The 12,118-nt window shown below is 45.2% G+C and overlaps 1 long non-coding RNA gene across 1 annotated transcript; it reads left to right on the forward strand.

Moving 5' to 3' along the window:
• Nucleotides 1-3,146: 3,146 nt before the first annotated feature.
• LOC311596454 lies at nucleotides 3,147-11,277 on the forward strand. The gene is made up of 3 exons (XR_014778848.1): nucleotides 3,147-3,169; nucleotides 9,661-9,739; nucleotides 11,232-11,277. It is a non-coding gene; the product is annotated as an uncharacterized lncRNA (long non-coding RNA).
• The last annotated feature ends 841 nt before the right edge of the window (nucleotides 11,278-12,118 follow it).

A 12,118-nucleotide genomic window follows, 5' to 3' on the forward strand; every position in this document is an offset into this window, starting at 1 on the left:
TTAGTGTGTGAGTGTGTGTGTAAGTGTGTGAGTGTGTGAATGTATGTGCATGAGTGTGTCAGTGTGTGTGTGAGTGTATAAGTGAGTATGTGTGAGTAAGTGTGTGAGTGAGTGTGTGAATGTATGTGAATATGTGTGTGTGAATGTATGAATGAGTGTATGTGTGCAGTGTGAGTGTATGAGTGAGTGTGCATGAGTGTGTGAGTGTGTGTGTGTGTGTGCATGCACACACAGATACCCATGGAGGCCAGAAGAGGTCATTGTATTCCCTGGAGCTGGAGTCACAGCACGTTATAGTCACCCTATGTGATGTGAGTGCTAGAGACTGAATTTAGGACCTGTGGTAGAACAGGAAGCATCCTTAAGCCCTGCGCCATTAGATAGTACTCTTTAAAGTAAAAAGTGACTTAAAACAACATGAACAGAATAAGAATTCAGGCCCAAGCTAAGTAATTTTTGTCAAGTGCCTATTAATATATCTCTCAATGGATGCACTTGAGACGATGGTCATTCAAATTCACCTGTTGCAGTAATAAGATGGGGGCGGGGCTTTAGGAAACATTGAAACACTTACTGGTGAGGTGCCCGTGTTTTCTGCAAGTCCCAGTTCAACCTCTTTCATTTCTGGTGAATGAGTTTTGCTCGTGGTCAATGTCCTGATTCTCCCCCCTCACTCTTCCAACTATTTTTTATAATCCTTTGCTTGTAAGTGTTTAAAGTAGAGAGAGGAGCATGGCTACAGCTTAGCTAGGACACCTCCATCCGTCTCCATCTTTGTCATGCTACTTTGTCACATGTAGCATGAGGCATTGTAATAGAAGATTAGGAGCTCATTCCTTGGAGGAATAGCGAGAAGGAGCAGCTTGCTGTGTGTCCCTATGTGCCGCTCTCATGTCGTTGTTCTGCATAACTACTTGACAATGTACTCTCCTCCCAAGTGAGTCACCCAGCTATCTGATACTGCCCGTGTGCAAGCAGCTGGCTTTACACTAGGTGCTGTGAAGATGGGAACAAGACAAAAACTGGCTGTGTTCGAGTCTGAAGTGATTGCCTCCTGGACTGTAGTACTAAGACAGACGCATCTCTAAGGGCAGGCGGTTAAGGGCGAAGCATCACTAAATACCGTGAAAAACATTGTTTTCTAGATCCCTATCGTATGCACCCTTTCATTTCTGGAGGAGTGCTAGAAACTGTCAGCTGATGCTCTCAGGCAAGTCCAGCCATCTTGAACACCCCAAGAAAACTCCACTGTAGCTGCAACGGATATTGCAAGTATGACACCTACAGGGGCCAGATTTCCTGCTTCAGGGGCCTTGTTCCTGTTACAACCATACCAGGCACACTGCCTGGGCTTTTGGAAGATTCCATGTTGGTTACAACAAGCCTCCATGACCTCAGTTCTGGGTGCTAGGTGTTCTCACAGGACAGAGTAAGGAACACCTCCCAGGAGCACCTCCCAGTGACGCAGCCAAAAGCCTGTAACTGGCAGAACCAGAGGTAGCACCCAAGCCCGGCCCTGATTGGTGGAACTGCAGTCTAAGCACAGGTGCGATGTGACCTTGTTCTATGTATCTAAGCCTCCCATTTCCGAGAAGGTTCACCAGTGCACTGTCCTACCTTGTGCCTTATTACTACAACATCAAGACCACTAAAGCCTTCTCCTGGATGAGCAGTGTCATCTGCCTTTCTGTGGTCTTTAGCACACGTAAAGAGACTAAGCTGGTGGTACATGGAGCAGATGAAAGCCTGAACTGTGGTGCATTGTTTTTTACTTACTGGGAGGTTCTAATATGTTTATTATCAGGTTTATAATTATTATTACTGCAATATAACCTGCTGGCAATCAATCAAGGCATAGACAGCTGTTATATTTTAAAATAGCCTTAGTTAACCTGAGGCAGGGCAGATATTAATACCTAAACTACTTCCCATAGTGGAGCAGGTATCCCATACCTGCCCCAATCCCATGCCATCTGTTTCTAATAATTTCTATCAAGCTACCTCCCATCCATAATCCAAAATACTTGCTAATGTTCTTCATCTGGGCCAAATCTCTGTGCACACCGGCCATGTGTTCTCTTCCACCTAGCCCATCGCAGCCTTCCTCCTCTCTTCTCCTCCAGTCTCTCCTCTTCCTCTTCCAGTCCTTCCCAGGATTCTCTCTGTCTCTCCAAGCCTGAGAACCTTAGCCACACCTATCTCCTTTGCCCTGCCCAGGTTATGGCCTTTTATTGATTATCATCACATCCCCCACCAGTGGTAGCTGAGGTAGGTGGGTGTGATGGCTGTAGTGTGCACCCTTGATCACTAGGCAGCTAGGAGGGGCTGAAGAAAGCAGAGCAGTGAGGGCAGAGGCTGTGGAGATTTAGGAGGGCAAAGATACTAAGATGGTGAGAGAGGGTGGGGAGCGAGAAACTAATGAGGGCAAGAGGTTCACCAAAATTCTGTGAGCGGCAGTCAGTGAAAGAGTTCCAAAGAGCTGCCAAGAGGTAAGAGCCTAGGACCCCAACACCCACAGCCTGGGGAGGGGCTGCAAAACCAGCTCTGGATTTGGAGCTGCTGGCCTTGAGAGCTGTCCTTGACCTGACCACTTACAATAGGTCTCTTGTTTTGCTAACTTAGTCACAAATCTGTTTTCAGGCACTAAAGTGTAAGCCGGTGAGTTGTGGCCATCAGTTAAACCCTGTCACACATGAGCTCAGGGCCGCCAACACCAAGCAAGCATCCCCTTACCATCTGCCAGAACAAAGCAAAAGGAGCCTCAGCCAAGGGTGTGACCGACAGGAGAATATTGTACAGACAATCTACAAAAAAAGCTGGAACAATGAAGAAAGGAGTGTTCTCTCTGTCAGCATCGAAAAGCCCAACAGGATCTATTCTACTGGACATGCACTCTAAGAAGCTGAAACTTGCTTTTCATCTGGCAATCCGAGGGAGATGGAACTGATTCCAGGCCTCGTCTGAGGGAGTTCAAACCACAGCGGTCATTGGGGAGCATTTCCCACAGCACCTGTTGACTTTCGCCTTGGCTACTTCTACTCCTCATCTTTCTGAAAGATTCAGCTTTGGCCACCAGCAGACTAGGTGGGTGTAGGCTCTTCAATACGATAAAGATGGCGGCAATAGCAGCTTGGCTGGGGGAGTCGATCCTTTGGCCGAAGATAAGGAGGTAAGGAGTCTCCCAGTTGACTTTCACCGGCAACTCAACTTGACATAGCTCAGTGAGTCTACAGTGGAGGGTTGCCTTGATCAGGTTGGCCCACTGGCAAGTCCGAGGGGCATTTTCTCGGTTGCTAATTGATACAGGAAGACTCAAGCCCACTGTGGGCTGTACCACGCCTATGCAGGGCATCCGGCATGGTTTATATACATGAAAGCTTGGTAAGCAGAAGCTAGGAAAAGCGAGCCACTAAACAGAATGCCTTCACTGTTTTTGCTTCAAGCTCCTTCCTGAGTTCTTGCCTTGTCCTTTCTCAGTGAGGGACTATAACCCATAAGGTGTAATAAACCCTTTCCTCTCCAAGTTGCTTCTGAATATGGTGACTACTATTGTAACAGTTAAGTAGCTAGGACAGGGAGGCATGCGGCCCAAGGTACAGGGTCAGTGGGAATGTGCAATCTAGCAATACTACAGCACTTCAAATTTTCTGTGCTCTGGGATAGTGGGAAATCCAAAGAGGTCTATGCTGTCCTCAACGGCATCATATAGACTCAAAGTGACTAATAAGAGGGATCTGCCCTACACTTGCTGCCACTTTACCAAAATAGCATTAACCAGATATTAATTTTACACAGCAAGTTCTTTCCCCCAATGCTTTGGGTAGAACACACAAGGAGGGGTTGAGCAGTGGTTCTCAACCTGTGGGTCATGACCCCACTGAGGGTCAAATGACCCTTCCACAAAGGTCTTCAACTATTTGCCCTATGATTATGATTCATAACAGTAGCAAATGTGCCATTATGAAGCAGCAGCTAGATACTTTGCTGGTTGGGAAGTCATCACAACATGAGGAACTAGTAGGGCCACAGCATCAGAAAGGCTGAGAACCCCTGGGTTGGAGCTGTAAGGGCCCCAGGTTACCACTGCACTCTGCTCTGAAGTTTTTCCTGACAATTTTAGAATATGAGCTATCCAAGCTCTCCAATGAGGGCCGGAGGGCGCTGATCTGATCTTTCCATTTTTTAGTTAAACAAAAGCCATAGATGCTTGAGCAGTGGATAAAACTCAAGAACAGATGTTACCCCATCTTGCTGAAGTTGTGAGAGCAGGAGCTCCTTTCAAACCGAAAGCTGTGCTTGGTGTACTGCGTGTGTGTGTGTGTGTGTGTGTGTGTGTGTGTGTGTGTGTGTGTGTGTGTCTGTGTGTGTGTCTGTGTGTGTCTGTGTGTGTGCATGTGTGTGTACATGTTTGGGCATGTGTGTGTGTGTGTGTGTGAGAGAGAGAGAGAGTGTGCATGTGTGCATGTGTGTGTGTTTGTGTGTCTCTGTGTGTGTGTGCATGTGTGTGGGCATGTGTGGGCATGCGTGTGTGTGTGTGTGTGTGTGTGTGTGTGTGTGTGTGCATGTGTGTGTGTCTCTGTGTGTTTGTGTGTAGACCAGAGGTTGACAGGAGGTGTTTTTCTCAGTTGCCCTCCACCTCATTTATTTATTTATTCATTTAAATTTTTGAGAGAAGTTATCTCACTGAACCTGGACCTTTTGAATTCATTTAGGCTAACTGACAGATAAAGTCTGTAGTTCTACTTGACTTTGTCCTCTGAAGCTGTCCTCCGGTGCTGCTCTGACTAGCTTTTGTGTGGATTCTGGGGTCTGAGTTGGATCCTCATGCTTGTGTCATATTACTGACAGAACCATCTTCTCAACCTGGTGGAGTCTTGACAGAAGAATGTAATGGCACCGTTTTCCATTGCACTATATTAGAAATAGGCTTATGTGTCCATTGGCCAGGCTTATCCTCTGCTCAAACACATTAGGTTATTGGAAGGAAAAGAGCTGAGGACCAGTGTTCTACTGAAAAGACTTTGCAGATCTAGAGGTGAGTTTAAACACGAGCATCCATGTTCACAATTACTTACATATTGACTATTGACTGTCTTAAATGAACAACCCTTAGTTCCCTTAGGAAACAAGTGAACACTGACCAGGCCTCTGAAGGGCACATCCAGCCAGGTAGATTGCTTCAGCAGAACTGAGGGTGGATCTGAACGGAGGCAAACCTCACCAGCAGAAAACAGGGGCGGAGGGGTTCTAATATCAATCTTTTGAAAAAAATGGTTTAAAAATTTATTGCCAGGGAAATTTGAAAGATTAAGTAAAAATTTTAAAAAAGGAACAACACTGCCACTTCCAATACCTTATAGGTCTTCATTCATTCAGTTTTCATGCGGCCAGCAGAAAGTTCTGTGGGCTACCACACCAGCATGTTCTGTGACTGCCAGATTGTTTCTGGGGAGCGTGATTGTGTCAGTCATGCTTGCGTGCATGACAAAGACCACAGGAAGTTACTCTGTCCCTTCAGTCTGTAACCCAGTACCTAAGGTGAGCATTTCATGGACAGATCAACACAAAATCTCAGTGTTTGGACATATTTCCTCCAGGTACCGGGAGTAAATGGGAATCCGAGCCCTCTGGTGGACCCGGAGATCAGCCGTCTCTGTTCGCCAGACTCACGCCACTTTTTTTTTCCATCCACTTATACAAAAAAAGTGACTCTAACTGTTTAAATGTGACGTGTCCTTGGCTGGCGGCTGCTGGGAAGCGGTGCCCCTGGTTCGTTCTGGGCTGACAAACAACCACATTTCTTTTTCTATCTAAGGATTGCTATCCTGTCAACAATCTCCCTTCCCATCCACACCAGACTCCGCTGGTGTGTGGAGGCCACTATAAAACCTTAGTAGCGTCTGATGCAAATAATGACAGTGGCTTGTGGGTTTTTGACCCATTAAGAATGGGGTTGACCATATTGAGACTATGGTTTCGCATCCCCAATCAGTTGATAAGTAGGTGGGTTTGCTAAAGAGGAGCTTGAACAGCAAAAGCAACAGCTCGCAGGAGGTGAGTGACTAAGTCTTTTATTTAAACTAAATACAACCTCACTGCCTATTTATATCAAATTAAAAATCTTAGCTTTAATAGAAGGCGCAAAAGAAAATGGAATACTGCACAGCAAGAGAAAACTAGGAAATTCGTGCTGGGTTAAGACGAACCTGTTGATTGGCATCATCTTAGGTCTGCACAGAACGCCCAGAGGGAAGCCCAGGTTTGTGTGTGTTTTCCAGAGAATTGTATAAAGAACGAGATAAGCAGATCCTATCAGAGTGTCCTCTAAGTGTGATGTGTGGTTACAAAGGGAATTTATGCATAAACATCATAAGAGGCAAACAGCACAAGTCAGATGAGCCGGACAGCATCTCCTGGGTTTCATTCTCAGTAAGCTTGAGGAGCCTAAGTCGCCTATCTGTCTGCTATCTGCAAGCTTCCTACTCTAGTTAGCAAATAAAACATTACTTCTTAAAGACAATTAACATTTGAAATGAAGATAATTGAATTGTCAAGTGCTTAGGGAGTGGTGAGGTTGGAGCTCTGGCTAATGAACATGGCCTATGAGATGATGGTGTGTGTGCGTGTGTGAGTGTGTGTGTGTGAGTGTGTGTGTGTGTGTGTGTGTGTGTGTGTGTGTGTTTGTGTGTGTACTCATATAAAGATGTTCACATGTGTGTAGAAACCAGAGGGGCAGATTTCTTCTTCAGTTTCTCTCCACCTTATCTTTTGAAACAGGGTCTCTCCTCTCATGAACCCAGAGCCAAGTGAGTTGGCTAGACCACACAGCAGGCTCCAGGGATGCAATTGTCTCCACTCCTCAGGCACAGGATGCTAACTACATACTGCCAGCTTCTATGCGCGTGCTGGGGGGTAGAACTCAGGCTTTCATGCCTAAGTGTGGAGGTTTGAAGGAGATGACCCCATAGGCTCACATATTTGAATGTTTGGTCCCTGGTTGGTGTACATTTTGGGAAGAATTAGCAAGTGTGGCTTTGTAGGAGGAGAAAAACCAAGTCTAACCCAGACTAAAACATCATAACCAAATAATATACATGCCTTGGCATCCACATAGAAATGACCAAGCAAACAAAAGACGAAAGAAAGAGAATGTACTGTTAACCCATGCAGGCACACATGCAGGTGCACATGCACACACACACACACACACATACACACACAAAGATTAAGAAAAAAGTAAAGCCAGGATAAAATTCTGGAAGGTACCTTTCTCACCAAGATAGTTTGTGCACTGAAATTGTTGATCTTATTTTAGGATACGTGTGCGTGTCTGTGTGCACTGTAAAAGATTGTCCTGTGGGCAGGAGGCTCTGACAGGGAGTCCCGGATGTCCCTGCATCCAGCCAGTTTTAGATTTACATGAGAAGGATGGGCTTTCCGTGACTGTTAGCGCTAATTTGCACATGACCTTCAGCTTTATGAACTTTGAATATTTCACACTCACACTCAAGAGGGGATTCTAAGAATAGATTAGAATCTATCCTGAGGGCATTTTTTTGAGGCTAATAAATATATATTTGTTGGTCTTGAGAGATAAATCAGAGATTAAGAGCACTGGCTGCTCTTCAGAAGAACCTAGGTTTGAGTCTCAGAACCCACAGGATGGTTAAAGTCATCTGTAACTCCAGTTTCAGGAGATGCATGCTTTCTTCTGGTTTCTGAGGGCATTGTACATACACAATACACAGACATACATACAGTCACAATACTCATTTACTGTGTGTGTGTGTGTGTCCCTGTGTGTGTTTACATGTGTGTCTCTCTGTGTGTATTTGTGGGCTACAGATGAGATTCAGCCTATAGAGTGTTTGCTTAACATGCAGGGGCCTCTGCTTTACACCCCAGCAATGTCTAAGCTAGATGTGGTAATGAATACCTGTAACTAGTACTCCGAAGGCAGAAGCAGGTGGATCAGAGGCTCATTATCTTCAGCTACCTAGTACGTTTGGAGTTATCCAGAGCTAACAAGCTCCTTTCTTAGTCAGGGTGGCAGTTGTGAGGAAACACCATGACCCAAAGCAAGTTGGGAGGAAAGAGTTTGTTTGACTTACACTTCCTTATCATTGTTCCTCATTGAAGGAAGTCAGGACAGGAAGTGGAACTAGAGCAGGAACCTGGAGGCAGGACCTAAAGCAGAGGCCATGGAGGGCGCTGCTTACTGGCTTGCTCCTCATGACTTGCTCAGTCTGGCTTCTTATAGCACCCAGGACCACAGCCCAGGGATGGCACCACCCACGATGCGCTGGGCCCTCCCCCATTAAAATCACTAACTAAACAGAATGGCCTGTAAGCTTGCCCACGAGCCAGTCTGGTAGATGCATTTTCTTGAATGAGACTCCTTCTCCAATAATTTTAGCTTGTGTCAAGGTGACATAAAACTAGCCAGCACAGACCCCAACCTCAATCCCAAAATACTAGCACCTGGTGTGGACACCCATAGAGATTTCAGTCATCTGAATATGTGTAGTGTGGTGGAGGGTGTCTCCACTAAATAGTACAAGAAAGACGTTTAAATATCGATAGAGTGTTTATCGGATAATTAGAAGATGCATCAGCATCAAGTTTAATTTTACATAACTTCATTTTCAATAATTATACCATCCTCTTTAACTGCCACACCACCACAATAATTGCTTGAAAAACTTTTGTGAAATCACTTCAGAAATAACTTTAACCTATACAAATAAGTGAAATGTATGCAGGCATGTTTATGACAGTGCCTAGCTAGAAACCAGAAGCTAAGTTTGCAAACAGCCAAATGGATTAAAAAGGGTTTATTTTTTATTATGTGTCTGTACGTAGGTGTGAGCATGTGAGCACGAGCCTCCCTAGAGAAGTGCTGAATCTTCCGGGCACTGGAGTTACAGGTGCTTGTGAGTTGTCTGACATGGGTGCTGGGAATCAAATTAGAATCTTCTGGAAGTGCTCTTAACCACCGAGCCGCCTTTCCAGGCCCCTTTAACAACTATGCAATGGAAGTGTTTGTACTGAGGCTGTCAGGGTGGCAAAGGGATTTTCAGGTGGGGAAGTCATAGCTTTAGCCTGTTTATCTCATGTGAGCAGAGACGTTTGCCACATCTCACATCTACCTCTGGCAGTGCCAGACAGAAGTCAGAACTGATTCTGTTCCTAGTCTAGACTGTTCATCCGCAGTTGTACTGACAAATGGCGGGTGATGACGTACTGTCCAGGCAGACGTATTTCAGGACCGTGAGAGATCACCTGCCCAATAGTTCTTCCACCATCCCCGTTATGTAGAGCCTGTTGCTGTCGATTGTGCTAGTGGAGAGGAAACAACCACTCCCTCAGCCCTAAGTACAGCCTGAGAAACCCCAGACACCCTTTAAAGCCTGTTATGTGACTGGCCTCTTAGATCCCAGGTTCTCGGTGACATGACCACATCCTGTCCCCTGACCTTCAGAAGACAACTGTTTGGCTTGAGACTAACAGTTTCTCAATTGACAGAATAAACAGAGGTTGTTAATGAGGATTGCGGACTATGATGGAGAATATCAAGCCATAAAAAGTAAAAGCAAATTGAATTTTGTTTGGCTATATGTAACAGTGGCCCATGACATTTAATTGTTTTTCTAACTGTAGATTATACTAGGAAGACAGCCTGAAAAAGTCAGGGTGGCCTCTCAGACAAGAAGTGACAAATCAACAGTAAGCATGCTTGGTGAGTACATGAGATCCTCCCAAATATCTGTATATTAAATTCTTTGTACCTAGCACCTAATGCTACGTACAGAAAGATGACAGAACCTTTGCTGTGGGGCCTGTTGAGAAGTTTATTAAGTCACTGTGGTGACTAGAAACTCCAGATTGCTCCTCTTTCTGTTGCTCCCTGGTTGACAGCATGATATATTGCTTCTTCATGTATGTCTCCTGACATGTGTCACCTCACCACAGGGCCAAGGCAATGAGGCCAACTAATAGTGGACTAGAACTTCCCAAATTGGGCCAGAGTGGGCCTTTCTCTCTGGGTTAATTATTACTGTCTGAGATGCATACTTACATAACCAAAGGCTAACAATGTGCTTAAAGCAAAGAGATGGAGCCATATTGGGGCTCAGAAAAGCATTGAAAAAAAACATCAATGAGCAAGAGGTCTTTCGAATAATTCCTTAAAGATAAAGTAGTAGCTTAATTAAACAATTTCACAGAAGTAAGATATTTATGACTTAAATATGCTTATGTTAAAATTATTATTATTATTTTATTATTATTATGATGATGATGATGATGATTTGCTCCTGTTCTTTCTGGAATATGAAGCTGTGGACAAGTAGAAAATAATCTCATACTGGGCTTGAAGAAAAGAAGTCTATATCTGTACACATAGCTGGGGTAAATACCATGGGCTACCTCTGCCCTGCTCCATTCCAGCAGTGTCTGGAACAAGGCTCGCCTCTTGTTTACCCAGACTGCAGTAGCAGTGATGTCTAGGACAAACATGGGATTTAGAAGGGACAGGGATTATAACAACATTTCCAGGTCAAGAAAAAGGCTCCACAGCAAAGCGTTGCTGACCAGGTAGGGCAAGCAGCTTGGCTAGCTTGCGGGACACTATTTCCTTTCAAAATTCTTACTGCTATGTGGTGTGGCTCCTCGGGCCTGCATCTAATGGTGCGATTCACTGTATACTGATTCACTCTGCTGGGCTGGTATGCCATATGCCTGAAAGGAATACAAAGGGGGGCTGGGAGCGGGGGAAGATCTCATCTTCTTGTAGCTGTCACGGATGTAAAATTCCTGGCAGCAAAGTGGGACTTGTGGTAATAATTGTGACACAATAGGTTTTGACAAGACAGACTGTTGATATGTTCATTTGCATACTGACGCCCAGCACCCTCTCTTCCCAAATGCGCTCTGGGGCCCACGTGGAGGCCCCAGGTATCCCAGAAAAACAAGGCTCTGCTCTGTCACCGGGGTCCAAACGGTCTACAAGGAAAGTGACATTTGTGTTTCCGAGAGACAAATTCACAAAAGCGGAAGGATGTGAAGAAAAATACAAGACGAGATGTAGGTAGCTGTACACTTCCTAGTAATAAGAGCAGGTGCTCTCTCCACAGTCATCCACCAACGACCTTGACCTGCCTTACAGTGACTATCTTGCCGAAGAGCCAAGCTTCTTTCGATTTTGCTATATTTCTTTGTTTTCCCCACAGGAACATCTTCTAGCCATAGATGAATGATTCAATGCTCCCTAGGGGCATGAGGATTGGCTCACCTAAACCCCACACCTGGAATGGTGCCTTTGAGACTCACCTGGTGAGGCCGGGACGTTTGTAGTGAACTGATCTGAAGAACGTATGTGGCAATTCACCCAAAGCAGTGACCCAAGGCGTGGTGAACGCTATGGCCGTGAACTCCATTGCTGTAAAGAAGATTGCGTGCATGAGAATGCCCCCCAATGCATAAGGAAGTAGACAACGGTTCTGATCTGCGCTCTGCCCTTAGCTGTGACACCCACTGAGAACAGCAAGCGTCCACTCTTGGCTTCTCAGACTCCAATTTGGGAAGCTCAGCTTTCTTGGGGAACACCTGGCCCCTGGGAGACTTTCTTTGCTTCACCATCTAGCCAGTTTGGCAGCAGTGCTGGCGGCCTTTGGCTGCCTGGCAATTCCCAGAGCTCTGGGTCCTTGGGTGACAGATGAGATCCATAAATGTTTCGGGATAAAAGTATTCCTAAGGGCAAATAGAGCCACTACCCATGTGCTAAGAGCTGTGTTGCATTCCCAGAAGCCTTTGTTCTCACTGAAGTGTTTTCTAGAACATCTGTTTGGCTATATTTTACGTATATCAATGGATTGTCAACTCCTGACAGCTACCTGTTTACTTTCACTTCAGTAAGTGCTATATATATATTTTAGAAATAACAAGATACATGCAACAGAACATGTAATTAAGCAAAAACAATACGAGTCAACGTAAATGATCATAGTGAATGTCAGAAAGAATCTCTCAGGGAGCGTGGAAGTGAGTGAAAGCCTGGAAGCAAAAGCCCGGAAGTGAAAACCCAGAAGTGAGAGCCTGGAAGTGAGAGCCCAATGAC

Source organism: Acomys minous (assembly GCF_964271855.1).
Source record: "Acomys minous genome assembly, chromosome: 4".
NCBI lineage: Eukaryota > Metazoa > Chordata > Mammalia > Rodentia > Muridae > Acomys > Acomys minous.